The sequence below is a fragment of the Loxodonta africana genome, chromosome 3, assembly GCF_030014295.1.
Source record: "Loxodonta africana isolate mLoxAfr1 chromosome 3, mLoxAfr1.hap2, whole genome shotgun sequence".
NCBI classification, from domain to species: domain Eukaryota; kingdom Metazoa; phylum Chordata; class Mammalia; order Proboscidea; family Elephantidae; genus Loxodonta; species Loxodonta africana.
The window spans coordinates 119,593,979-119,620,323 of record NC_087344.1 but is presented as its reverse complement, the minus strand read 5'-3'; the positions used below and the strand labels follow the sequence as shown (position 1 = coordinate 119,620,323).

The following is a 26,345-nucleotide window of genomic DNA, read 5'->3' as shown; positions in this document are numbered from 1 at the left end:
GGGCGTGTCACGTTTCCTGTCATACTCCCCATCCTGAAAGGATTTTTAACTCATCTATATTACTGGCCAGTAGAAAAGAATTTTGGCAGGCATTTTTTTTTTTTTTTTTACTTTAGCTCAGAATTTTTTGTTACAAGATAATAGCTTAAATACCATTTGCCACTGTTCAGTTAAGAAAAAGAAAAAAGAAGGACTCATTATGCCTTTTCCTCCCCCAAAATGATGAATACATTCAAGACAAGACCATTTTGCTTCCTTTCAGGCAGTTAGATCATGCTAACTCTCTGTGCATGCTTATGAGATTAAGGTAAATTCAACAATAGCACTATAGAAGGCACCTTTCTCAACCTTAAAACTAGCTAAAGATCACTCTCCTCTAAGAGAAGATTGCAGCAAATGAAACAGATGAATGCATGACTCCCCTCCCCCAAATTCTGCTACATCCAAATGAATGTACTGGGGCACATTTAAGTTGGTTTGATGTATAATCAAAAAAAACTTACAAACATGCTGTACTACATTCATTTGTATGATTTTCTTGGACCCCAATTTGCAAACGACTTCTTAAGAAACTACAGTTTGATTTTATTCTAAAACATATTTTCAATACAGAATGTAAGCTTTGTCTTTGTAACTGGAAAAATTATTTTTATCGATTATTATTATGGATTGAATTGTATGCACCGAAAAGATATGTCGAAGCCCTAACCCCTAGTACCTGTGAATGTGACTTTCTTTGGAAATAGAACCTTTGAACATGTTATCAGTTTAAGTTAACATAAAGTTATACTGGAGGAGGATGGGTCCTAATCCAAGTTGAGCAGTGTCCTTATTAAAGAGAAGAGACACACAGGGAGAGGCAGAAGAAGGACAGTGATGTAAAGATGTACCTACAAGCCAAGGAACGCCTGGGTCTACCAGAATCTGGGAGATAAAAGAAAGGATCTTCTCCTAGAGTTTTCAGAGAAAGCATGGCTCAATCAATACATTGACTTGGATTTGTAGCCTCCAGAACTCTGAGACAATAAATTTCTGTTGTTTAAATCTGCCCACTTTGTGGCACTTTGTTATGGAGACCTGGGAAAATAATACAATTATCAAAGCCCAGAATTTTAAATATTTCACAGAACTCAAAGAAGCACCCCTCCCAAACCATGGTTTGAAGAACATTGCTCTAGTAGTTAACAGTCACATCACTTATTGTCTGAGGGCGGGCTCTCTAGAGAGGCAAAACCACCGAAGTGTCTATATATGTATATAAATAGACAGAGAGGGATGTATCAAGGAAATGGCTCAAGTGGTTGTAGAGCTTGGAAAGTCCCAAACCTGTGGGCCAGGGTGGTGGCTTCTCCTGACTCATGTAGTTGTAGGGGCTGGCGAACCCAAGATCCAGACTATGGATGCTGACGAACTCCAAGATCAGCAGGTAAGCTGCTAGCTCAAGTCCCAAAAATGGGAGGTCAGATGTGTACAGGAGCCAGCTGCAGGATCCACAGTGAGCAAAAGTCAGCAAGCCTTGCCAGAAAGTCCACCTATATTGGATGAAGGCCACACCCCCAAAGAAACTCTCTTTCAACTGATTGGCAACTCACAGCAGATCCAATCATGGAAATGATCACATTATATCAGATCTCATCATGGAGGTGATTACACCATTATATGACTGCTAAGCTACACTGTAACTGCCAAACCACTGAGAATTATGGCCCAGCCAAGTTGACACACAACCGTAACAATCACACTTATTAATGACGGACAAGAATGAGGATGGGTTTTGACTGGGATGTAAGCACATGGTAGCAAAATATACTCTGTTCTCCTCCAATCACACTGCCTACCATGCCTTCTAGTTTTACGTAAATCTGGCAGAGAGGTGTCAGAGCAGCCTGATCAGTGTGGCTGGGGATGACCACAACCACTGTTAACCTATCATTAGGAAGAATTGCTGTATAGCTTGGCTGAAAGACAATAAGAATGAAATGGTTAACCTGGAAGGAGTCTATTCTTTCCATGCCCACGAAATACCCATAACTCCAAATTCAAAAAGCAATTATTCTTCCATTCCATCCTTGGTGAAATTTCTCTACCCCTGAATTAACAATAATGATGATTTGCTGCCTGTCTCTGTTGTTGTTGGTAGGTGCCGTCAAGTCGGTTCCGACTCATAATGACCCTATGCACAACAGAACGAAACACCGCCCGGTACTGCGCCATTATTATAATCGTTGTTATGCTTCAGCTCATTGTTGCAGCCATTGTGTCAATCCACCTCGTTGAGGGTCTTCCTCTTTTCCGATGACCCTGTACTCTGCCAAGCATGATGCCCTTCTCCAGGGACTGATCCTTCCTGACAACATGTCCAAAGTATGTAAGACGCAGTCTCGCCATCCTTGCCTTTAAGGAGCATTCTGGCTGTACCTCTTCTAAGACAGATTTGTTCATTCTTTTGGCAGTCCATGCTATATTCAATATTCTCCACGAACACCACAATTCAAAAGCATCAATTCTTCTTCGGTCTTCCTTATTCATTGTCCAGGTTTCACATGCATATGATGCGACTGAAAATACCATGGATTGATTGGGTCAGGTGCACCTTAGTCTTCAGGGTGACATCTTTGCTCTTGAACACTTTGAAGAGGTCCTTTGCAGCAGATGCACCCAATGCAATGCGTCTTTTGATTTCTTGACTGCTGCTTCCATGGCTGTTGATTGTGAATCCAAGTAAAATAAAATCCTTGACAACTTCAATCTTTTCCCCATTTATCGTGATGTTGCTCATTGGTACAGTTGTAAGGATTTTTGTTTTCTTTATGTTAAGGTGTAATCCATACTTAAGGCTGTGGTCTTTCATCTTCATTAGTAAGTGCTTCAAGTTCTCTTCACTTTCAGCAAGAAAGTTGTGTCTTCTGCATAACGCAGATTGTTAATGAGCCTTCCTCCAATCCTGATGCCCCATTCTTCATATAGTCCAGATTCTCGGATTATTTGCTAAGCATACAGATTAAATAGGTATGGTGAAAGAATACAACCCTGATGCACACCTTTTCTGACTTTAAACCACTCAGTATCCCCTTGTTCTGTCCAAACAACCACCTCTTGATCTCGGTAAAAGTTCCTCATGAGCACAATGAAGTGTTCTGGAATTCCCATTCTCTGCAATATTGTCCATAGTTTGTTATGATCCACACAGTTGGATGCCTTTGCATAGTACAGGTAAACATCCTTCTGGTATTCTCTGCTTTCAGCCAGGATCCATCTGACATCAGCAATGATATCCCTGCTTCCATGTCCTCTTCTGAAACCGGCCTGAATTTCTGGCAGTTCCCTGTCGATATACTGCTGCAGCTGTTTTTGAATGATCTTCAACAAAATTTTGCTTGCATGTGATATAAATGATATTTTTCTATAATTTCCACATTCGGTTGGATCACCTTTCTTGGAAATAGGCATAAATATGGATCTCTTCCAGTCAGTTGGCCAGGAAGCTGTCTTCCATATTTCTTGGCATAGATGAGTGAGCACCTCCAGCGATGCATCTGTTTGTTGAAACATCTCAATTGATATTCCAACAATTCCTGAAGCCTTCTTTTTCCCCTATGCCTTCAGAGCAGCTTGGACTTCTTCCTTCAGTAACATTGGTTCCTGATCATATGCCACCTCTTGAGATGGTTGAACATCGACTAATTCTTTTTGGTGTAATGACTCTGTGTATTCCTTCCATCTTCTTTTGATGCTTCCTTGCATCATTTAATAATTTCCCCATGGAATCCTTTTATTGCAACTTTGGGCTTGAATTTTTTCTTCAGCTCTTTCAGCTTGAGAAACGCCAAGCACATTCTTCCCTTTTGGTTTTCCATCTCCAGCTCTTTGCACATGTCATTATAATACTTTACTTTGTCTTCTCGAGAGGCCCTTTGAAATCTTCTGCTCAGTTCTCTTATTTCATCAATTCTTCCTTTTGCTTTAGCTGCTCGATGCTCAAGAGCAAGTTTCAGAGTCTCCTCTGACATCCATCTTGGTCTTTTCTTTCTTTCCTGTCTTTTCAGTGACCTCTTGCATTCTTCATGTATGACGTCCTTGACGTCATCCCACAACTCGTCTGGTCTTCGGTCACTAGCGTTCAATGCATCAAATACATTCTTCAGATGGTCTCCAAATTCAGGTGGGACACACTCAGGTCATATTTTGGCTCTCATGGACTTGTTCTGATTTTCTTCAGTTTCAGCTTGAACTTGCACATGAGCAATTGATGGTCTGTTCCACAGTCGGTCCCTGGCCTTGTTCTGACTGATAATATTGAGCTTTTCCATTGTCTCTTTCCACAGATGTAGTCAATTTGATTTCTGTATGCTCCATCTGGTGAGGTCCCTGTATATAGTGGCCATTTATGTTGGTGAAAGAAGGTATTTGCAATAAAGAAGTCATTGGTCTTGCAAAATTCTGTCATTCGATCTCCGGCATTGTTTCTATCACCAAGGCCATATTTTCCAACTACTGATCCTTCTCCTTTGTTTCCAACTTTCGCATTCCAATCTCCAGTAATTATCAATGTATCTTGATTGCATGTTCGATCAATTTCAGACTGTAGCAGCTGATAAAAATCTTCTATTTCTTCATCTTTGGCCCTAGTGGTTGGTGCGTAAATTTGAATAATAGTCGTATTAACTGGTCTCCCTTGTAGGCGTATGGATATTATCCTATCACTGACAGCATTGTACTTCAAGACAGATCTTGGAATGTTCTTTTTGATGATGAATGCAACACCATTCCTCTTCAAGTTGTCATTCCCGGCATAGGAGACTATATGATTGTCCAATTCAAAATGGCCAATACCAGTCCATTTCAGCTCACTAATGCCTAGAATATCAATGTTTATGCATTCCATTTCATTTTTGGCGATTTCAATTTTCCTAGATTCATACTTCATACATTTCAGGTTCCGATTATTAATGGATGTTTGCAACCGTTTCTTCTCATTTTGAGTCATGCCACATCAGCAAATGAAGGCCCCAAAAGCTTTAGTCCATCTATGTCATTAAGGTCAACTCTACTTTGAGGAGGCAGCTCTTCCCCAGTCATCTTCTGAGTGCCTTCCAACCTGGGGGGCTCATCTTCCAGCGCTATATCAGACAATGTTCTGCTGCTATTCGTAAGGTTCACTGGCTAATGCTTTTCAGAAGTAGACTGCCAGGTCCTTCTTCCTAGTCTGTTTGAGCCTGGAAGCTCAGCTGAAACCTGTCCTCCATGGGTGACCCTGCTGGTGTCTGAATACCGGTGGCATAGCTTCCAGCATCACAGCAACACGTAAGCCCCCACAGTATGACAAACTGACAGATTTTTGTATTCCAGGGATCCAAGTAGGTGTGAAGTGGTATCTGATTATAATTTTGATTTGCATTTCCCTGAAGGCTATTGGTGTCAATCTTTTCTTACGTTTATTGGCCATTCATATGTCTTCTTTGTAAAGATGTCTATTCCGATAATTTGCCCATTTAAAAAATTGGGTTATTTGTCTTTTTATTGTTGCACTGCAGGAGTTCTTCATACATTCTGTATACAAGCCTCTTATCAGATATATAATTTTCTTTCATTCTGTGGGTTGTCTGTTTTTACTTTATTAGTAACGTCCTTTGAAGCTCAGAATTTCTAAAATTTTGTTGAAGACCAATTTGCCAATATTTTTCTTTTGTTTTTCATGTTTTTGGTGTTGTAGCTAATCTGAGCTCATGCAAATTTACGCCTATGTTTTCTTCTAAGAGTTTTATAGTTTTAGCTCTTACATTTAGGTCTTTGATCCATTTTGAATTAATTTTTGTATGTAGTGTAAAATAAGGGTCCAATTTCATTCTTTTGCATGCTGCTCTCCAGTTTTTCTAGCACCATTTGTTGAAAGGATCATTTTCTCCATTGAGACATCTTGGTACCCTTGTTAATAATCAGTTGGCCATAGACACAATTCATTTCATTTATCTGTATATGTCTGTACTTACACCAGTATTATACTGTTTTAATTACTGTAGCTTTGTAGTAAAAGTTTTGAGCTCAGGAAGTGTTGAATCCTCCAACTTTGCTCTTCTTTTTGAAGACTGTTTTGGCTATTATGGTCTCTTACCATTCCATATTAATTCTAAAATCAGCTGGTCAATTTTTACAAAGAAGCCATCTGAGATTCTGATATGGATTGCATTAAATCTGTAAATCAATTTGGGGAGTATTGCCATCTTAACAGTAGTAAGTCTTTTGATCCATGATCATGTGATGTTTTTCATTTATTTAGATCCTTATTTTTTTCAAAAATTGTTTGTAGTTTTTAGAGTATAATTCTTGCACTACTTTTGTTAAATTTATTCTAAATATTTTATTCTTTTTGAATCTACTGTAAGTGGAATTATTTCCTTAATTTCATTTTCAAATAGCTCATTTTAAATGTATAGGAATATAGTTTTTTTTTATATTGATCTTGCATTCTGCACCCTTGATGAGCTCCCATTAGTTTTAATAGTTTTTTAGTATATTCTTTACAATTTTCTGTATAGACAATTATGTCCCCTGTTTGTTTTTAAAGAAACATAATCACAGTAAAGAGGGAACTTGATAATCTCAATGTATTATTTTCGAACAGTTTTCTGGAGGAGAAAAGATAACATTCTCTGTCCCTGAGAGAAACCATGCAAAGTAATTCAGGGGAGAAGTGATTCTAGAGCATTCTGCTTTCCCAGCTGACTGTACAACTGTGTTTGGGAAAAAACAAAACAAAACAAAACACATTTAACATTTGCAATTAGAAATAGGCTGTTCTATTATATGGCCACCTAATGAACACACCTAAGAGAAATTAAAAATCAGTTATACAATCATTTGTAAAAGTAAAATTCAATTTGATAATGATACTCTAGAACCTCCAAAAACTAATAAGCAGGATTTTATTTGCTACACCGGGAAAATGTAAACTGGTTTGGAAGACTAATTCAATGAATTTTCTCTGCATGTAGAAAATTCCTTCATAGGCAGCACAAAACATTTATCATTCGATAGGTCTTATATTCCCAAAGTGCTCTGCTCTCGTTTCTTATTATTTCTCAGTAGTTTCTGAATGTACCATAATTTATCCTCATGTTTCCCAGAAACAGCTTTTGATGGCTTGTAATAAAAGCCCTAAAATGATACTACAGTAGACCATGAGGACATATGTCACCACAACCTGGCCCTAATTCTCCCACATAAAAACCTAGGTTTTAACCAATACAATGTAGAACACTGTCCTACTGAAAAGTAAACCCAGCCCTGGGCTGGCGATTATCTCAGTGCTGCCCTCTAGTGGCACACACTGAAAGAGGGCGGGGTAAGAGCAGCAGTAGCAACCTGGCCCCTCTCAACCCTAAATGCTGAAAGTCCTAAAAGGCTGACCAGTATGTTGTGATACACAGTAAGACCTTTTATTCTACCAGAACGACACCGGGACTAAGAAGTAAGACACATCACATGAGTCCACTGTTCTTTATGTCCTTGGAGTATGCTGCAGTCCTGTTGTTGGTGTGTATAAATTTACCAATTACTTATTTTTATCAGAAGAAGATGTTGAAATTAATGTTCCACAGATATTTATTGCAACTATTCAATTTTCTCTACCTCTGTGTTCTAAAGCAAAACATTTTCCCATTCAAGACTACAGAGGAATTTTATAAACTATCGAAGTGAAAATACATTGATATTTAATGAGGCAACAACGCACTGACTATACACACCATCACATGACTTCCTAAAACACCCACGTTCTGCACAAATATTAATCCACGAGTCTGTTCACAATTCATCATCTGAATTCGTTATATATTCAGGTAACTGTCAACAAACCAATGTTATTAAACTATGGGAAATATTCATTAGAAATAAATGAATCTAAATGTGGTTTTTTAATCACTAAGGAAATATTAATCATATATTAAAGAAAAACTATTCCTACTGGTAAAGTGTAAAAATGAAAGATCTGAAATTACAATTATTTTTTATTAGTCCATTCACTTTGGAATGAACTTACAATTTTTTTTTATCATTCCATTTACTGGTCATTTTCTTCTTTCATTTTATTCAATGATAGCATTTTCACAACTGCTTTGACCACGTGTCAGAGGAATTTATTAAAATCCTAGAAAGTAACACAGACAACTCGTTACTCCTTGTGGTAGGTTTGATAAACATTTTCTTTTGCAAAAATATATTCTCTGGGCTAACATCAAATGTTTCTTTGAGAAATGAATATTCTCAGTATATTTTTTATCTACACAGCCTTTAATAACTGTAGTTTGGAATGTTAGGTGCTGGTTATTACCAACGACTGTGGTGGTAATCCCAAACCTTACTCATAGTAACTTTGTATCTCAAACAAATTTCAATTCTTATCCTTTCCAATCCATTTCTACCAGGTACCTACTACCTTCAAGGTAAAAGAAAAACAAAATAGTTGCCCTGGAGTCGATTCTGACTCACGGGGAACCCATGTGTGTCAGAATAGAAGTGTGCTCCATACAGTTTAAAATGACTGATTTTTCAGAAGTAGATTGCCAAGTCTTTCTTCTAAAGTGCGTCTGAGTGAACTCAAACCTCCAATCTTTTGGTTAGCAGCCAAGCACATTAACTGTTTGTACCACCTAAAGACTCCACCTGCAAGGTGCGTGGTAGCATTTTAAAGTTTGGACTAAATATCAATTTCGGATGAATATCACCATCCTCACTCAGGAAGCTACAATGCTGAAAGAGACATTGTGAAACATGATTTTTTTCCTTGAGAGTGGGCTCAGTCATCTAGTGACAAGTGACAACAGGGTGCCTATACAGTCCATAGGGAAGGTCTACCAGATGCAGCTAGATACAAAGTTTCTTGCCTAAAATTCCTCTCTGCCTCCTGTGTGCTCCAAACTCCCATGTCATCTGATATCATTATCTATATGTGGCTGATTTTTATCATACCGCCCTCCATTAAACGCCTTCAGATTATAAACACTGCTGCCACAGGGCAGTGTGCAGGCAGGGGTACACACTCTGTACCTGGGAATGGCATTGCTTGAGTTGACAGAAGGTCATTCATTCAGCTCTAAAGTAGACTTAAAGGAAATCTCAAAAATTTTATGATGATTCAGTTTCTGTTTTAGCTTCTAGGAAGGTCAAAGGGGGAAACTTCGGTGATTCGACAGATTTTTAGAAAGTTAAATGGTACAAAAAAGTTACAGCTTCTTCTACTGATGTTTTCCAAGACAGCACTGTCTTGAACCTATTTCAAAAGTAAAGAAAAATCTAAAAGCTACCACCCATGACTAATTTGAAAATGTTTAGATTTTGTGCCATGCCACATGTCAGTGTTAAAGAAAACAAATATAACTAGCATCTTCTATTAATGGCTGATTTTCCTGAGTGCCTCTTACATGCTGGGTGCTGTACTAAAGGGGTAACATCTATTGTCTTATGAAAAAAAAAACCCTCCGAATAATCCAATGAGGTAGTTACTATTACCGTTTATATTTAAAGTTGAGGGAATTGAGGCTCAAAATAATTAAACGAATTGCCCCAAATCATACAATCAGCGAATGAAAAATCTAAGATTCAAATTCAAGCCTCTGTCTCCAAAGACTTAAACATTACACTATACTTTTCCTCTTTTGGTCCCCAGGCTTTTCTTTGACTTACCTCTTCCCACCTTTTACACCACATCTAGGTCTCAATATACCACCACCAGCTTTTACCTTTCTCTGGTATGAAACATAGAACCCAAGTTTCTCCCTCCCTCTCACCCTATTTCCTTTCCTATTAGCAAATTTTTACTAAACACTTACTGTATATCAAGCTATCTTCTGAGTGCTGGGTCTTCAAAGCTCACACAAACCTTGAGGGCAGGCTCCACATTTTTTTCATTGTGATATCCACAATGCCTGCCAAAACTACATTTGCATATTAAAGAGCGAATATATGAATGATGGGGCAGTTCTACTCTGTCCTATAGGGTCTCTATGAGTCTGAATCGATTACATGAATGATATTTACAACAAAATCCTGTTTGCTAGGAACTCACATGCTTAGGGCTACAGCAATGAATCTAGACATCCTAGAAGACAATATTGCCGGTGAGAACAAACAAGTTATGGAGGGCAGGACATGTGTTGATTCATTGCTGGTAACTAACTGTGAAGCAGCTAGAAGCACTCTCCACTCAGTTGCACATTTAATATTTCTCCTTTTCTTTGTACAACTGGACACACTGAGGTACAAAAGCTTAAAAAAGAGGCAGGTAAGTATACATTTTAGCAGGTGCACTTTATGTTGTTTGTTTCTTTCTTAAAAGATTCCAGATACCGGAAAGTGAATTTTTTTCTTCTTTTCTAAATTTCCTCTATCTTCTCTGGAAGTGCCTCTCCTACTTTAATAATAATAATAATAAAAAAAGTAGTTTTCTGATATTGCTTAAGGGTCGTCTGTTTTTGCACCTCAGATACACAATTTTTATTTAGGAGTGAGATTAATTTGTGTGGAATATTTAAAGTACATTTAGATATTTCTAGAATTGAAGGGAAAGTTTGAGACACTATTTTTCCTCTATTCATAAGCATACAGACTATTCAGGAAGATGATTATCAGAAACCACATTAATTTTCCCTGCTTACAAGTAATGGTGAATGTCCTCCAAAAAAAAAAAAAAAAAGTCCTCCAAGGTAAGTGGAAAATCACTCTGACTAAAGACCAAAAAAAAAAAAAAAAAGATTGGCTCTCTCTTTTTAAGATCTATCTTAAAGTTTTGCTGCTTATTACAAAACCCAATCTTTTGAAACAACAACAGCAAGAGACAGACAAAAAAGCCCTGAACAATAGCAAAAATAACAGATATAGTCTTTTTTCTCTGGCCGTAGTAACACTCTCATGGGAGTATTTTATTCAAAACTGCCATGTTCTAGCTGTGAAATCAAGTTTCCTGGAAGTGTCAGTTATGACAGATCCGAGAACTTTTTTTTTTACAACCTTTTAACTACTTACTCAATAGTGTACAAAGCAGATCTACTTTTAGTCTATATAAAACAAACTCTCAAATGCACAGGCATATTCACAAGACATTGGGAAATAACAGGCCAATATTCTTTTTTATGGCCAAAGACAATCAATGTCCATACCACTCTTAAGCACGCAAGAACATATGATGTCTGATATGGCTAGTTTATACACATACACACACATAAAAACATCAGATTGCTAGACATACAGATCAATGCAATAGAGTTGAGAATCCAGAAATAAACCCTTATATTTATAGTTAATTTATTTTTGACAAAGGTGACAAGACAATTCAATGGTAAAAGAGTAGTCTTTTCAACAAATGGTGTTTGGACAACTGGATATCCACATGCAAAAGAATAAAGTTAAGCCCCTACCTCACACCATAAACCATATACAGTATTAATTCAAGTTGGATCATAGACATAAATGTAAGAGCTAGAACTATAAAAGTCATAGAAGAAAACATAGGAGTATATTTCCTGAGCTTGGATTATGTGATGATTTCTTAGATATAACATCAAAAACATAAGTGACGAAAGAAAAAAATAGATAAATTGCAATCATCAAAATTAAAAAGCACTTTTGTGCTTTAATGGACACCACCAAGAAAGTGAAAAGACAATACATGAAATGGGAGAAAGTATTTGCAAATCACATATACAATAAGGCACTTGTACCAAGTGGAGACCTTGGTGGCATAGTGGCTAAGTGCCATGGCTGCTAACCAAAAGGTTGGCAGTTCAAATCTGACAGGTGCTCCTTGGAAACTCTATGGGGCAGTTGTACTCTGTCCTATGGGGTCACTATGAGTTGGAATCAACTTGACGGCAATGGGTTGGGTTACTTGTATCAAGAATATATAACGAACTCCTACAATTCAATAACAGGAAAGCAAATAATCTAATTTAAAAATGGGCAAAGGATCTAAATAGAGGCTTTTCCAAATAAGATGCTTGCATGGCCAATAAGCATATGAAAAGATGTTCAGTACTTTTAGCCATCAGGGAAACGCAAATCAAAACAACAATAAGATACCACTTAACACCCACCAGAACGGCTACAATAAAAACAAACAAACAAAATGGACATAACAAGCATTGGCAAGGATGTGGAATAATTGGAACCCTCAGGTATTGCTGGTGGGATTGTAAAATGGTACAGCCACTTTGGGAAACAATTTGGAAAGTTCCTTAAATAATTAAACCTATTTGCCATGTGATCCACCAATTCCACTCCTAAATATATATCCAAGATAAATAAAAACATGTGTCCACACAAATACTTGTACTCAAGTATTCATAGGGGCATTATTCATAATAGCCAAAAAGCAGAAGCAACTAATAAATGGATAAACAAAAAGTGGTATATCCACAAAAAAGAATATTATTTGCCAATAAAAAGGAGTGATACATGCTACAACATAATTACGCTTGAAAAAAATATGCAAACTGAAAGAAAACAGTCACAAAGGGCCAAATATTGAATGATGGCATTTATATGAAATGTCCAGAATGGATAATCCATAGAAACAGAAGGCTGGTTAGTGGTTTCCAGGGGCTGGGGAATTGCAGAATGGACAGTGACTGTTAATGAGTATGGGGTACCTTTTTGGGGTAGTGAAAATGTTCTAAAATTAGATTTCGGTGATGGTTCCACAACTCTGTGAATACAATAAAAACCACTGAATTGTACACTTTAAAAGGGTGAATTTTATGCTTATGAATTTTCTTAATAAAGGTGTTATGAAAAATCTAATCAGATAAAAAAAAAAACTTTTATTCAACATCTGCTTTATTGTGTGCATTTTCTTGGAAGAAATAAAGCCAGAATGCTCCTTAGAGGCAAGGATGGCGAGACTTCCTCACACGTATGTTGGACATGTTGTCAGGAGGAAACAGTGCCTGGAGAAGGACATTATGCTTGATAAAGGTCAGGGACACATAGCAAGACCCTCAATAAGATGGATTGACACAGTGACTACAACAATGGGCTCAAACATAGAATGGCTGAGAGGGTGGCACAGGACTGGGCAGTATTTCGTTCTGCTGTACATAGGGTAGCTATGAGTCGGAGCCGATTTGGTGGCAAATGACAGCATGCATTTTCTAAATATATCGAAAGCTCTTTGCCTCAGAGTTCTATTGCATCTTCCACTGCACCAGCACAGAATTCAGAAATTAAAATTTTGTCACCTGAAATTTTTTTAACAGCCAAATTGAAAGCATCTGAGAATGTCAGCAAACAAGGAATGAGAAAACCTGTCCAACTATCTATTCCTAGTGAATTAAGTCATTTATAGGTACCAAGTGAGAGGTGAAGAAAAATTAACCAATAAGAGGAAAGTAATGGCAAAAATCGCAAGGAGTCCTCCCTTACCTGGGTTGGATAAAACATTAACAAATCCAATTGTGGATAATGTTTTCTCACGGGTCCTCTGGTTGGGGGTAAAGCTGTACTTAAATTTGTCCCTCAGCTGTTCCACAAAGGATTTGTATTTCATTCACTGTGCCAGGTCTTTTTTTTTTTTTTTTTTTTTAACTCCATGCTTTTGATGAAATCTCATCATGTAAGATGGCCATTTAAATAACTAATACTGTTCTATCACTTTGTAATAATGGCTAGTAAAGATGGATGGATGGATGGATGGATGGATGGATGGATGGATGGATGGATGGATGGATGGATGGATGGATGGGTAGGTGAATGGATGGATGGGTGGATGGGTGGGTGGGTGCGTGGGTGGGTGGATAGAGACAGACATTTGGGATGCTATGTTAAAAGAACTTATAAACAAGAATATTTTCACCATCCACAAATAGATACTGGCATAATGTATGGTTTCATTGTTAAAAATTTCACTAATGAATTACTACATTTAAATTATTTATATTGTGTCAGGTGGATCTTGGCTAAAAGCAGAGAACACCAGAAAGATGTTTATCTGTGTTTCATTGACTGTGCAAAGGCATTTGACTGTGTGGATCATAACAAATTATCGATAACATTAAGAATGAGAATTACAGAACACTTAATTGTGCTCATGAGGAACCTGTACTTAGACCAAGAGGCAGTCGTTAGAACAGAACAAAGGGATAATGCACGGTTTAAAATCAGAAAAGGTGTGTGTCAGGGTTGTATCCTTTCACCATACTTATTCAATCTATATGCTGAGCAAATAATCTGAGAAGCTGGACTGTATGAAGAAGAACATGGCATCAGGATTGGAGGAAGACTCATTAACAGTCTGCATTATGCAAATGACACAACTTTGCTTGCTGAAAGTAAAGAGGACTTGAAGCACTTGCTGATGAAGATCAAAAACTACAGCTTTCAATATGGATTACACCTCAACATAAAGAAAACAAAAATTCTCACAACTGGACCAATTAGCAACATCATGATAAATGGGAAAAGGTTGAAGTTGTCAAGGATTTCATTTTATTTGGACCCATAATCAATGCCCATGGAAGCAGCAGTCAAGAAACCAAATGACGCATTGCATTGGACAAATCTGCTGCAAAAGATCTCTTTAACGTGTTAAAAAGAAATCACTTTGAGGACTAAGGTGTGCCTGACCCAAGCCATTAGAAAAAAAAAAGTCACCATCAAGTTGATTCTGACTTATTTATTTTTAATTGTCTCATATGCATGCAAAACCTGGACAATGACTAAGGAAGACAGAAGAATTGATGCCTTTGTATTATGATGTTGGCGAAGAATATTGAATATACATACCATGGGCTACTGGAAGAACAAACAAATCTGTCTTGGAAGAAGTACAGTCAGAATGCTCCTTAGAAGCAAGGATGGCCAGGCTTTGTTTCATGTACTTTGGACATGTTATTGGGAGGGACCAGTACCTGGAGAAGAACATCACGCTTGATAAAGTAGAGGGTCAGCAAAAAAGAGGAAGACCCTCAATGAGATGGATTGACACAGTGGCTGCAACAATGAGATTAAACATAGCAATCATTATGGCGATGGCACAGGACTGGGCAGTGTTTTGTTCTGTTGTACATAGGGTCATATGAGTTGATGGGAATGTAAAATGGCACAGCCACTTTGGAAAACATTTTTGCAGTTCCCCAAAAACATGAAATAGAATTACCACATGGCTGAGTAATTCTATTTCTAGGTATGTAGTCAAGAGAATTGAAAATACATGTACACACAAAAACTTGTACATGAATGTTCACAGTGGCCTTATTCATAATAGCCAAAAATTGAGAAAAACCCAAATTTCCATCAACTGATGAACGGATAAGTAATAACAGAATATTATATGGCCATAAAAGGCATCAATTACTGCTAAGTGCTGCAATGTGGATGAACCTTGAAAACATTATGCTAAGTGAAAGAACCCAGACACAAAAGGCCACCTAATGTATGATTATATTTATATGAAATGCTCGAAATAGGCAAACCTATAGTAGATTAGTGATTGCCAGGGGATGGAGGGAGGGGAGAATGGTGGAGTTACTGCTAAGGGGTATGGATGTTGTTTTTTTTTCCTGGTGGGTGGTTGATAAAAATGTTCTGGAATTAGATAGTGGTGATGGTTGTATAACTCTGTAAATATACTAAAAATTGTATGCTTTAACAGACTGAATTTATGGCATGTGAATTATATTTTAATAAAATTGTTATAAAAAAGAAAAAAAAATTTATATTTGATGACCTGGCTGGGGACTGAGATCTTATTTTTGAAAAAATTTGCTATTATTTGCTGCCAAAGCTTTCTTCATATAGTCCTTACTTTCCCACCCATGAGTATTTTTTAATTATGCTTAAAATTGATACACAGTCAGAAATATATATCAGATATGTATAGTGTGATCTCATCTATGTAAATATAATGTACATAGTAAAAAGACCTTAAGAAAACATTCCAAAATTTTTGCACTGGCTATGCTCTCTCTGGTTTATGCAATCTAGGAGACTTTCATTTTATTCTTCTATTTTTCTATATTTCTAAATTAACCATGATCAGCATATATCAACTTAATAAAAATAGTATTATAAAACGCACTTTTAATGTGAGCACTCACATTAAAAAATTCCTAAAAATACTAAAAAAATTTTTTTTAATTAAGTAAGGTAGGTATAAAGTAAAGAAAATCTACAGAGGTAAAAAAATGAAGCTGGAGTGCAAATCTAGTATTATAAGTGGGGACTGAAGATAGCTGCTGCCAGAAGGGTAACTCCTTTAACCTAGTGCCTGGGGTTTCAATAGCCACATGGTGGGACAAGAGGCATGACCTCAAGCATGAGCAGAGTTGGGGGAGGCCCTAGAAGGCCATACCCACAAGAGTGAACTAGAAAAAGAAAATCCATCCAAGCACAGGGAAAGACCAAAAAAACTCTGCCTGTTCCGTTCTTGACTTTTGGTGGAAAGGAAGATAATTTCCCTGGACAATTCATAAAAAACTCATAGATCTGTGATTTACATTCAACTACTGACATGTATACAGGAGGTCTAGTCTTATTTTAGAGTAGTTGTACCCATGCCAGGAGCTTGTCAGAAGCAAATACAAGCTTTCTGTGGAAGAATTCATTCTCAGCACAGGGCACTAAGGATCCCCACAAACATAGTCCAGATGAACATGACATCAAAATAAACATGCACACTCACACAAAAACAAGCAAAACACAGAAGGAAACAAGCTCCCTCAAATGAAATAAGCACAAAAACAAAAAAATATACTCAGATCTCCAAAGATTTAAGACATTGAAATTGCTATGGGAAAAGACTAGGATTATTTGGGGAAAAAGTCTAGAAAGATAGAATTGTTCAGATAAAATATTGAGTTAAATAGCATATTAGATATAGCTGAAGAGAGAATTAGTGAACTGAAAAGATCAGAAGAAATTATCCAGAATGGTGCATATTAAAACAAATTAATAAAACATTATGAAGAGATAGAATGAAGTCCAAAATATGTGAGATGAAGTTTCACCACCCTCACTTCTGGATGTACTTCTTCCGAGATAGATTTGTTCCTTCTTCTGGTAGTTCATGGTATATTCAATATTCTTTGCCAATACCATAATTCAAAGACATAAGGATTAAGATTGCCTAAAAAAAAAAGACAATTAGCTGGATCGAAGATTGCTCAATAGCAACAACAAGAAGGAGAAAACACAGGAATTTGGTCTTTAAAATACTGAGAAAGAAAATAACTGATGACCTTGAATTGTATACCAAATAAGAATTTTCCAGGAATGTGGATAAAATAAGGGTATTTTCAGATAAATCAAAACTGTGTTAGCTATCAACACAGCTTTATCAAAAGAACAACTGAAGAATGTCTTTCGGGAAGAAGGAAAAAGGAAATCTAAGTTTCAAGAAGGAATGGTGAGCAAAGAAATTGGTAATATGCAGATAAATCTATACAAACACTGACTATCTGAAACCACAACAAAAATAGCACTAATATCCAATTTGTTAGATTTAAAAAGAAGAACTATTAAGCAGTATCATCATGAGTACTGCATTCCTTTAAACAATCAACTACATGAGAACAAATAGTCAACATTTACCCTAACAAAGAAGGGAAGGTAAGTGGGGGGAAGGGAAGCTTGCTTAATTCAGAAAAAACAGGATGGAAATAATCAAAATGCTAACCCAATGTAAAAAAAGCAATCGATGTCGCTGAACAATATGTATGGTGTTGTTAGGTGACATTGAGTTGGCTCTGACTCATAGGGATACTACGTACAACAGAACTAAACAATGCCCAGTCCTGCGTCATCCTCACAATCCTTGTTATGCTGGAGCCCGTTGCTGCAGCCACTGTGTCAGCCCATCTCCCTCCTCTTTTTCGCTGACCCTCTATTCTACCAAGCATGACATCCTTCTCCAGAGACTGCCCTTCTTGATAATGTGTCAGAAGTATGTGAGACAAAGTCTAACCATCCTCACTTCTATGGAGCATTCTGGATGTACTTCTTCCAAGACAGATTTGTTTCTTCTTCTGGCAGTCCCTAGTATATTCAATATTCTTTGCCAACACCATAATTCAAAGACATCAATTCTTCTTCCATCTTCCTTATTCGTTGTCCAGCTTTCACACACATATGAAGAGATTGAAAACACCATGGCTTGGTCAGGGGCACCTTAGTCTTCAAGGTGACATCTTTGCTTTTTAACACTTTAAAGAAGTCTTTTGCAGTAGATTTGCCCAATGCAATAAGTTGTCTGATTTCTTGACTGCTGCTTCCGTGGCTGTTGATTGTGTATTCAAATAAAATGAAATCCTTTTCTCCATTTATCATAATGCTGCTTATTTGTCCAGTTGTGAAGATTTTTGTTTTCTTTATGTTGAGGTGCAATCCATAATAAAGGCTGTGATTTTTGATCTTCATCAGTAAGTGCTTCAAGTCCTTTTCGCTTTCAGCAAGCAAGGTTGTGTCATCTGCATATTGCAGGTTGTTAATGAGTCTTCCTCCAATCCTGATGCCATTTTCTTCTTCGCATATCCAGCTTATCAGATTATTTGCTCAGCATACAGATTGAATAAATATGGTGAAAGGATACAACCCTGACATACACCTTCCCTCACTTTAAACCACGCAGTATCCCCTTATTCTGTTAGAACGACTGCCTCTTGATCCAAGCACAACTTCCTCATGAGCACAATTAAATGTTCTGGAATTCCCGTTCTTTGTAATGTTATCCATAATTTGTTATGATCCACACAGTCAAATGCCTTTGCATAGTCAACAGAACACAGGTAAACATCTTTCTGATATTCTCCATTTTCAGCCAGGATCCATCTGACATCAGCACTATCTCTTGTTCCATGTCCTCTTCTGAATCCAGCTTGAATTTCTGGTAGTTCCCTGTCTATGTACTCCTGCAATCACTTTGGAATGATCCTCAGCAAAATTTTACTTGTGTCATATTAATGATATTGTTTGAAAATTTCAGCATTCTGTTGGATCACCTTTCTTTGGAGTTGGTACAAATACGGATCTCTTCCATTCATTTGGCTAGGTAGCTGTCGTCCAAATTTCTTGGCATAGATGAGTGAGCACTTCTGGTGCTGCATCTGTTTGTTGAAGCATCTCAACTGATATTAAGCCTATTCCTGGAACCTTGTTTTTCACCAATGCCTTCAATATAGCTTGAACCTCTTCCTTCAGAACCATTGGTTCTTGATCAAATGCTACCTCCTGAAATAGCTGAATGTCAATCAATTCTTTTCGGTACAGTGACTCTGTGTATGCCTTCCATCTGCTTTTGATGCTTTCTGTATTGGTCAATATTTTCCTCATGGAATCCTTCACTATTGCAATTCAAGGCTTGAATTTTTTTCAGCTTGAGAAATGCTAAGCATGTTCTTTTCTTTTGGTTATTTATCTCCAGGACTTTGCACATTTAATTATAATATTTTACTTTGTCTTCTTGAGCTGCCCTTTGAAATCTTCTGTTCAGCTCTTTTACTTCATCATTTCTTCCTTACACTTTAGGTACTCGATGTTCAAGAGCAAGTTTCAAAGTCTCTTCTGACATCCGTTTTGGTCTTTTATTTCTTTCCTATCTTTTTAATGACCTCTTGCTTTCTTCACGTATGATGTCCTTCCACAACTCGTCTGATCTTTGATCATCAAATCTATTCTTGAGGTGCTCTCTAAATCAGGTGGCATATACTCAAGGTCATGCTTTGGCTCTCGTGGACTTGTTCTAATTTTCTTGAACTTGAACTTGAACTTGAACTTGCATATGAGCAATTGGTTGTCTGTTCCACAGTTGGCCTCTGGCCTTGTTCTGACTGATGATATTGAGTTTTCCATCGTCTTTTTCTACAGGTGTAGTTGATTGGATTCCTGTGTATTCCATCTGGTGAGGTCCAAGTGTATAGGCACCGTTTATGTTGTTGAAAAAAGCCATTTACAATGAAGAGGTCGTTGGTCTTGCAAAATTCTACCATGTGATCTTCAGCATCATTTGTATCACCAAGGCTATATTTTCCAACTCTCAATCCTTTTTTGTTTCCAACTTTCACATTCCACCAAACCAAACCCAAACCTGCTGCTGTCAAGTTGCATTCCAATTGCCTGTAATTATCAATGTATCTTGTCTTGGTTATCTAATGCTGTCATAATAGAAATACCACAAATGCATGGCTTTAACAAAGAGAAATTTATTTTCTCACAGTCTAGTAGGTTACAAGTCCAAATTCAGGGTGTTGGCTCCAGGGGAAGGCTTTCTCTCTCTGTCAGCTCTGGAGGAAAGTCCTTGTCCTCAGTCCTACCCTGATCAAGGAGCTTCTCATGTGCAGGGACTCCATGTCCAAAGGATGCGCTCTGATCCTGGTGCTGCTTTCTTGGTGGTACGAGATCCCCAACTCTCTGCTTGCTTCCCATTTCTTTTATCTCTTGAGAGATAAAGGGTGGTGCAGGCCCCCAGGGAAACTCCCTTTTGAATCAGGGAGGTAACCTGAGTAAGGGTGGTGTTATAATCCCACCCTAATACTTTTAACCACAGGCAGAGATTATGATTTATAACACACAGGAGAATCACAAAATGGAAGACAACCACACATGTTCTAACCAAGTTGACACATATTTTTGGGGGACACAATTCAATTCATTACACATCTTGATTGCATATCTTACCAATTTCAGACTGCAGAAATTGGTGAAATTGGTAAAAATCTTCAGTTTCTTCATCTTTGGCCTTAGAGATCAGTGTGTTAATTTGAATAATAGTTGTATTAACTGGTCTTCCTTGTAGGCTTATGGATATTATCCTATCACTAAAAATGTTGCACTTCAGGATAGATCTTGAAATGTTCTTTTTGATGATGAATGTGACGCCATTCCTCTTCAATTTATTTTCCCGGTATAGTAGACCATATTGTTGTCTGACTCAAAATGGCCAATACCAGTTCACTTTGGCTCACTAATGCCTAGGATATCATTGTTTATGCTTTCCAATTCATTGTTGATGATTTCCAATTTTCCTAGACTTATACTTTGTACATTCCACATTCCTATTATTAATGGATGTTTGCAGAACAGCGTGTATAAACCAAACCAAACCCAGCCCGTTGCCATGGAATCAATTCTGATTCATAGGGATCCTACAGGATTCAAACTGCTGACCTTTTGGTTAGCAAATGAACTCTTAACCACTGTGCCTCCAGGGCACCAAGGAAGCTGCAGAAGAAAGTTCGAAACTAGCAAAGATTGGTTCATGAGGTTTAAGGAAAGAGGCCATCTTCACAACATAAAATTGTAAGGTGAAATAGCAAGTGTTGATGTAGAAGCTGTAGCAAGTTATCCAGAAGATCTGGCTAAGATAATTGATGAAGGTGGCTTCACTAAAAAACAGATTTTCAATGCAGACAAAGCAGCCTTATTTCGGAAGATGCCATCTAGGACTTTCATAGCTAAAGAGGAGAAGTCAACGTATGGCTTCAAAGATTCAAAGGACAGTCTGATTCTCTTGTTTGGGGCTAATGCAGCTGGTGACTTTAAGTTGAAGCCAATGCTTGGAGCCCTTAAGAATTATGCTAAATCTACTCTGTCTTTCGTCTATAAATGGAACAACAAAGCCTGGAAGACAGCACATCTGTTTATAACATGGTTTACTGAGTATTTTAGTCCCACTGTTGAGACCTACTACTCAGGAAAAAAGATTCCTTTCAAAATATTACTGCTCATTGACAATGAGCTTGGTCACCCAAGAGCTCTGATGGAGGTATACAAGGAAATTAATGTCGCTTTCATGACTGCTAACAAAACATCCGTTCTGTAGCCCATGGGTCAAGGAGTAAGTCTTGCAAGTCTTATTATTTAGCAAATACATTTCATAAGGCTCTAGCTGCCATACATAGTGGTTCCTCTGATGAATCTGGGCAATGTAAATTGAAAACCTTCTGGAAATGATTCACCATTCCAGATGCCATTAAGAATACTCAATGATCCATGGGAGGAGGTCAAAATATTAACATTAACAGAAGTTTGGAAGAAGTTGATTTCTAGTTTCATGGATGACATTGAGGGGTTCAAGATTTCAGTGGAGGAAGTAACTGCAAACGTGGTAGAAATAGCAAGAGAACTAGAATTGGAAGTGGAATGTGAGATGTGACTGAATTGGTGCAGTGAGGAATTGCTTTTCATGAATGAGCAAAGAAAGTGATTTCTTGAGATGGAATCTACTTCTGGTGAAGATGCTGTGAACCTTGCTGAAAAAACAACAAAAGATTTAGAATATTACATAAACTTAGTTGACAAAGCAGTGCCAGGGTCTGAGGATTGACTCCAATTTTGAAAGAAGTTTTACTGTGGGTAAAATACTATGAAACAGCATCGCATGCTACAGGGAAATCTTTCATAAAAGGAAGAGTCAATCGATGTGGCCAACTTACATTTTTCCTTATTTTAAGAAATTGACACAGCCACCCCAACCTTCAGCAGCCATCACCCTGATCAGTCAGCAGCCATCAACATTGAGGCAAGAGCCTCCACCAGCAAAAAGATTACAACTCGCTGAAGGCTCAAATGATGATTAGCATTTTTTAGCAATAATGGAATTTTTAATTAAGGTATGGACGTTGCTTTTTTAACCATAATCCTATTGCACTCTTGGTAGACTATAGTGTAGTGTAAACATAACTTTTATATGCACTGGGAAACCAGAAGATTCCTGTGACTTGCTTCATTGAGATATTTACTGTGGTGATCTGGAACCAAACCCAAAATATTTCCAAGGTATGTCTGTATATAGCCTTTCTTGCCATGGTCTTGTAACTCTCACTGAAGTGATTGGGTGGGGCTATGAAAATAAGGTAATTGTGGCCCACCAAGTGGATACCCTGATGGCATAGTAGCTAAGAACTATGGCTGCTAACCAAAAAGTCAGCAGCAGTTCAAATTTGCCAGGTGCTCCTGGGAAACTCCATGGGGCAGTTCTACTCTGTCCTATAGAGTCGAAATCGACTCGACAGCAATGGGTTTTTTGTTTGTTTTTTTTTTTTTGGTAATGGGGATTGGTCAGTTTGCCATCCCACTAGGCTTAAAATGAGCCATCCCAGAGGTGGGAGGAGAGGATCTCTCCACCACCAACAAAGAAGAAACAAGAGTGGAGCACATCTTTTGGACCCAGGATCTCTGCACTGAGAAGCTCCTGGAACTAGTAGAGAAAAGAGAGAGAATAAGAGAGCTATAACACAAAAGACAGAAAGCAGGAGAACCAGGAGACCAGAAGGAGACAGCATGGCCCACACAGTGAGAAATCTGAGTGCCTTTGGGCAGGCTTGTTGGAGCAGGGTGCCTCAGGGCACTTGGTGGAGCTAGGTTTGCAAATCCACAGAGCTAGAGCTGAGCGCCTTTGGGCTGAGGCTTCTTGGCAGAGTGGAGTGCCTCTGGGTACTTATTGGCAGAGCTAAAAAAGCTTTGCAACATTTGCCAAGGCTGAGACCACAGGGCCAGAGAAAGGTGTGCCTGCAGGCATGGCTGAGAAGAGGTTGTTACGATGGTATCCTGAGCATTCCAGAACCTGAATTGTAAACTTTACTTCCTCATAAACCCCGTAACTGTGAGTATGGTCTGTGAGTTCTGTGTCGCCACTGCAATGAGCTATTGAATTCTGCAGAGAAGTAGAGAGTGCCATGTCAGAATTGGTAAAGATGGTGGAGAAGAGGAGGCATGTCTGACATCCGCCTCATACAAATCAGCCTTGGGCTGTTGATCTGGATCCTCATTCCCCCTTGAGTAGTTAGAGGAGGTCAGATGTTGCCGCCATACCATTTTTACAAAAAAAAAAAAAAAAAAAACAACATTACCAATGTGTCAGCAATATATATCAGAAATCATCATAAATGTAACTGAGAAAACATACCTCTTAAAAGACAATGATTGTAATTTTGAATTTAAAATACAATCTTTAAAGTGTCAAAATATTTGTCATATATATTTTATCACAAAAAAGCTATATGCTATTTATGTAGAACTTACAAGTATTACCCTTAATATCACAGAGGTCATGGTCCCCAGACCTTCTGTTAGCCCAAGACAGGAACTATTCTCAAAGCCAACTCTTCAGACGGGGATTAGACTGGACTATGGGATAGAAAATGATACTGGTGAAGAGTGAGCTTCTTGGATCAAGTAGACATGTGAGATTATGTAGGCAGCTCCTGTCTGGATGGAGATGAGAGGGCAGAGGGGGTCAGAAGTTGGCCGAATGGACACGGAAAGAGAGAGTGGAGGGAAGGAGTGTGCTCTATCATTAGAGGGAGAGCAATTAGGAGTATATAACAAGGTGTATATAAATTTTTGTATGAGAGTCTGACTTGATTTGTAAACTTTCACTTAAAGCACAAGAAAGATTAAAAAAAAAATTTGTAGGTTGTACTGATGCTGAAAATGGAGATGGGCACTGCTTCAGAGTGTATGTGTGGGGAGTAAGGGACACAGAATGAGCAGAATTTGAGATTGTGATAAAACAGAAAATATGAAAAGGAACCTCAGAAAAGAAAAAAGCTAAAAAAAGAAGTGGAAACTCCTCAAAGAGGCAGGCAGCTTGCATTAAAAAAAAGAAAAAAACTGGAAATAAAGTAGGCAGACTTCTGTCAAGTATTAGCCACATAAAATTCACAAGATGTTATGTTTTTTAGTTAATGTAGATTTAAATAGTGATCAAAACAATAAAAATGAGCAAGAAAGTTATTTTCATCAAATCCACAATTGGAATAGATCAGATGAAACCTTTGAAATTTGAAAATCTTTCCTAAATGAAGATGTAATTACTGATTGAAACAATTAGAATGTACATGGGCCTCCATTTGTACTCTTGTCTCAGGCCCTGCAAATACCAAAGGAGTGAACACGCATAAACATAAGTACACAGAAAGACTAAAAATTATAGAGTGGAAAATGATATAAAAAACAGCTAGTCTAATATCAACAAAACAGACTTAAAGTTGTGTTTTTTTTTATTTTTACACATAACATGCTAATATTTAGGTTTAAAAAGAAAGACTGCAAAGTAAAACACTGGAAGAAATAAGTCAAAATTATATCATCTTTACCAATGTGGTAGGATTACGAGAACATTTCCTCTCTTCTATTTTTCTGTATTTGGCAATTTTTTTTTTACATTTACTTTAGACAAAGGAATACAATTTGTGCGATTAATGGTTTCTCTTCTGACTTAGCCTCTTTCTCTTTTGGGGGGGTGTGGCGATGGGAGGGGTTGGAGGTAGGGCAGCCTGTGCAGGTGTGAGGTGATGAGAGCTGGAGAGCCAGGTGCTGCCATGGCAATAGGAAGGGAGGGCAACAGGAAAGAAGCACTTCAATAAAAGGATGAGAAGGATTCAGTGATGCTTCAATATAGAGGACAAAGGAAATAGCAGGCAGCAGACAAAGGGCTGATTTGAAAAAGAGTTGCTTGGCAAAGATCTCTCGTGTTCTCAGGCTCATCTCTTTACTTAAAAGGCACCAACAAAGACATTTAAAATATGTTCCTTGCCACTTAGTCATCATGGGAGAGGCAGACCCATATCTCTAATGTCAGAATTATTCTACTCATTGACTGGAAGACTGATGGGGAGTTCTGAGATTACGCTCAAATCAAGAAATAACAGCTAATGCAAACTTGAGAAATGTAAGAAATCAAGAGTAGTTCAGAACCCTCACTGAATACAAAAAAAAAAAAATTGAAGCGTCATTAAATAAACTGAGTTAAAATAGGACAAAGAGAATGAAAATGTTCTAAAAAACTGTTGTTGTTGTTGTTAGGTGTTGTCAAGTCGGTTCTGATTCATAGCAACCCTATGTACCACAGAATGAAGCACTGTCCAGTTCTGCGCCATCCTCAGTCTTTGTTATGCTTGAGGCCATTGTTGCAGCCACTGTGTCAGTTCATCTGGTTGAGGGTCCTCCTCTTTTCCAATGACCCTGTACTTTGCCAAGCATGATGTCCTTCTCCAGGGACTGATCCCTCCTGACAACATGTCCAAAGTATGTAAGACACAGTCTCACCATCCTTGCTTCTAAGGAGCATTCTGGTTGTACTTCTTCCAAGACAGACTTGTTCGTTCTTTTGGCAGTCCATGGTTTATTCAAAATTCCTTGCCAGCACCACAATTTAAGGGTGTCAATTCTTCTTCGGTCTTCCTTATTCACTGTCCAGCTTTCACATGCATATGATGCAATTGAAAATAACATGCCTTGGGTCAGGTGTACCTTAGTCTTCAAGGTGACATCTTTGCTTTTCAACACCTTAAAGAGATCCTTTGCAGCAGATTTGTCCAATGCAATGCGTCTTTTGATTTCTTGACTGCTGCTTCCATGGG

The 26,345-nt window shown here is 37.9% G+C and overlaps 1 protein-coding gene across 2 annotated transcripts in view; it reads right to left on the bottom strand.

Annotated features, from left to right (window-relative positions):
* Positions 1–26,345, bottom strand: part of ST6GALNAC5 (ST6 N-acetylgalactosaminide alpha-2,6-sialyltransferase 5) — a 238,098-nt gene that overhangs the window by 193,738 nt on the left and 18,015 nt on the right. The window lies entirely within an intron of this gene.